The sequence below is a fragment of the Cornus florida genome, unplaced genomic scaffold (genome assembly GCF_030987335.1).
Source record: "Cornus florida cultivar Cherokee Brave unplaced genomic scaffold, ASM3098733v1 CherokeeBrave_3.0.0_Hap2_Chr11, whole genome shotgun sequence".
Classification (NCBI taxonomy): Eukaryota; Viridiplantae; Streptophyta; class Magnoliopsida; order Cornales; family Cornaceae; genus Cornus; species Cornus florida.
Window position 1 is genome coordinate 46,522,786 of NW_026775581.1, and position 3,950 is coordinate 46,526,735.

The 3,950-nt window shown below is 38.2% G+C and overlaps 1 non-coding gene across 1 annotated transcript; it reads right to left on the minus strand.

Annotated features, from left to right (window-relative positions):
* Positions 1-2,941: 2,941 nt before the first annotated feature.
* LOC132287518 (small nucleolar RNA R71) lies at positions 2,942-3,050 on the minus strand. The gene has a single exon (XR_009473052.1). It is a non-coding gene; the product is annotated as a small nucleolar RNA R71 (small nucleolar RNA).
* Positions 3,051-3,950: the final 900 nt, after the last annotated feature.

Sequence of the window (3,950 nt, forward strand, 5' to 3'; positions counted from 1 at the left end):
TAAACCAAAGGAGGGAGCAAAGTGGAGAAAGAAAGTAACAAAAAGGAATCAAGTTGTGCAGCTGAAAAGTTCGATCGATCCAACTTAGAGTTCGATCGATCGAACATCTATGATCGATCACAGTACTTCTCGATAGATCCAACCTTGGCCTTTGCTGAAATTCCAAGTTCGATCGATCGAACATCATCTATGATCGATCAAACCCTATTTTGTCCTATTCAAATGATTGATCTTATCCACAACTGTACGCCTACCAACCACTTTTGTCTTTTTCCCCATAAATATCTTGAAAATATCTCAGCCTTGTCCTTATCCGGAGGAGTCAGACCACTTCGATCGATCCAAGATTCAGTTCGATCGATCGAACCCATTTTCAATCGATCCAAGTTAAGGTTCGATCGATCAAACTTCCCCTAGCGAGAAAAAGTTAAAGTCCAACTCATTTATTCCATCCTTCATCCAATCATTGGAGAATATGCCTTGCACGACCACAGCTCATCATGGGGTGTATTTAACCTACCTATATAAGGAATATGATGCACTTTTTGGGAGGGCCTCTAGAGTCTCTTGTCACACATTGAAAATCATCTTAGAGGCTATTCTTGGAGAGGAAGAAGGGAGGAAGCTAGAGCAACCATTGGAGGAGATCTTCACCAACAAGGAGCAGCCATGGAGTTAGCCCTTGAGGGTTAGATCATCACTACCATAAGTGGCTAGACATCCTCTTGGGGCTAGAGTTAGCCCCAAGTATGCTTTCTATACTCTAATCTTGTGTATTATTGAGCGATTAGTGTTGTATGATACATCTTGATATTCATGTATATATAAATCTTGATTATTTCATGGTTTATATGGTTTAATGCTTCCAATTGACTATTCTATTCTATCAATATGTCTATGTATGCTAGAGTAGGATATTCATGTGCTTATCTCTAGATTTAGTGTTTTTGATGCATGTCTATGTGTATTGATGGTATAGATCTAGAGATTATCAAGATGATATGCTTAATGAATGCTATTTTGGTTCATTTGATGGTTTATGCCTATTCTTGATGGTTTGTGCCTGTCCCTTAGTCTAGATAGCTTTATTTTCATGCTAGTAGTGTAGATTTAGTGTATTGGTAATGTAATGTTAGATGGGAGGACAATCTACTCTTGATGTTTGATGTTCCATGCTTGTGAGTCCAAATGGCATATTCCTCTAATATTGTGTTGTATGTGGATTATGAGCTTAATGAAGGATTAATAACTTGTTTTGATCTATTGTGCTATCCCCATGTTGTGTAGACAATATATGCTCTATTGTTTAGATATATTGTGCTCTTCACATGATGTTTAGACAATACTTGCTTGATTTGTCATCCTTGCCAATTGAATCAACCTAATGCACACACACCCTTATCATATTGCGACACATCCATTACCCTCAATTGATCACTTGTTAGTAGTATAGAAAAGTATTACTTGGTGGTGATCTCTACACCCCAAGACCTCTCTCTCTCTTGTTTACTTCATATTATTTTATTTAGTTGAATTCAATTTACCTTAATCAACCAATCAATTAATTGTGTGATCACTCGACCTACTAACCCTAATTACCATAGTTTCACAATTCGATACACCATCAAATCCCTTGGGACGATCCCTACTCGCCCTATCTATATTTTATATAGACAAAGGTAGTAGTGGCTTTTTTATAAATGTAAAACTTGGCCACCTCCTAAATTCACAACTCTTCAAGCTTGACTTGGTATCGCGACCCTTCTTGTAAAGGCAAGGACCGGTCAGTTTTTGGCGCCGTTGCCGGGGATTTTAAATTGGCAACGTCGAATTGTGAAATTCAATTAGGATTAGTACTCTTTTGATCGTGTCTTTACTTTCTTTTTATTTTCTGTTTTTGATTGCTTATTAAGTTTGTTCTTCATTAACTAGGTGCATTGAGCAAGGAGCTAGCAAAGTAATTCCAAGCCAAGGAGCAAAGCAAAGGAAAGGAAAAATGCTTAAAATTAAAAATTGCTAAGTAAAATTGTTAAGCTAAGCTTTTAATTTTGGAGTTGAAGTGCTAAAGGACTATTGTGAGACCTTCTTACTCAATCTCCTTAGATAAATTGGGGGCCCACATGGAGGCATTTATTTGACATACATTGCATTTGAAAATTGTGGTTGTGAAGTTTAATTGCATTGTTGAGAAAGTTGTTTATTCGTGTTGCATTGTGCATGCATGGTCGTCGTTCATTGAGACCTACTCTTGTCCCTCTTGATTTGCATTTAGAATCCACTATTAGGAATCTAAAGGGAAGAGGAAGTTCACATAGAACCAATCTACCAATGGACGCTCTCAATGATGATCATGTTGAAGACCTTGGTCACATAGACCAACAAGGCATCCTTCATCCTAATGTGCAAAATGATAATATGCAAGTTCCATTAGGCATGCCTAGGCCATACATTCATCAACCTCCTCAACAACAAGGCCAAATTCTAATGGGAATTCCAAGGCCAATGTATGCACCACAACCCCCCATCATTAATCAAGCTCAATATAACCAAGGTGTCCATGTTGCACCTCAAGTTGCTAATCCACCACTCGCATTGAGAGATCACTATGTGCCTAATGAGTATATAGCACCCACATGCATTCAATTGCCACCATTTAGAGCACACCATTATGAGATTAAAGCACAAACTATCCAAATGCTACCTAACTTTCATGGACTTCCTAGTGAAGAACCTTACAAGCATTTGGATGAGTTTCTTGAAGTTTGTTCTACCGTTCGATACACGGATATGCCGGAAGAAGTTTTAAGGCTGAAACTTTTTCCATTCACCCTTAAAGATAAGGCGAAGTATTGGTTTAACAACCTTAGGCCTTTTTCTATAACTTCTTGGGCAGAAATGCAACAAGAATTTTTGAAAAAGTACTATACGATTTCTAAGACCAATGCTATGAGAATCGCCATTAGAGAATTCACACATGGGGAAGGAGAAACTTTCCACGAGGCATGGGAACGCTTCAATGAATTGCTTAGGAAGTGTCCTCACCATGACATGCCTAAATGGCAATTGGTCCAATTCTTCTTTGAAAGCTTATCGGACAATTATAAAGGCATGGTTGATGCTTCAATGGGAGGTTCTTATATAGACCGGCAAGAGGAAGACGTGTGGCGTCTTTATGAGAGCATGAGTGGAAACTCTTTGCATAGAACATTGTCATCTAGGAATGGTAGAAATTCTCAAGGTAGGAAGAGTGTTGGCTTGCATCAAGTTGACCACTCAAATGATATAATCACCGAGATGAAGTCTTTATCTCAAAAGTTTGATCAATTGATCAATCAAAACTTGGCGAATCAAGTGTCTTCCTTTCCTAACCATTCTCCTAGAGCTCAAAATGAATCATGTATGACTTGTTCTAGTGTTCTTCATTCTACTTCTAATTGTCCTCATGGAAAAATTCAAAATGAACCCATTGAGCAAGTTAATGCAACATTTGTGAACCAAGGGAACAATCCTTATAGTAACCATTACAATCCCGGTTGGAGGAATCATCCTAATTTTTCTTGGAAAAACCAAGGGGAGGGCTCAAACTCTTCCCAACGCGGTTTTCAAGGGAAATACATTCCACCTCCACTTCAAAACCAAGGATCCCACGGTTCAAGACCATATAACTCACAAGGAAATCAATTTGTTAATTTTCATTTTCCTAACCAATCATATTCTCAAGGAAATTCTAAAGGTTTGGCTTTTGAGGAAAAGGTTTTAAATGCTTTGGGCACTCTAGAAGCAAATACTCAATTGTTGCATTCTCATTCTCAATCAATTGCCAAGCTAGAAACCCAAGTAGGGCAAATAGCTGAAACACTTAATGCTAGAGAGAAGGGAAAGATGCACATGAATGCCACAGTCAAACAATAATGTGTTGTAGAATCCAAATCCTCATTGGAAGGGCATAA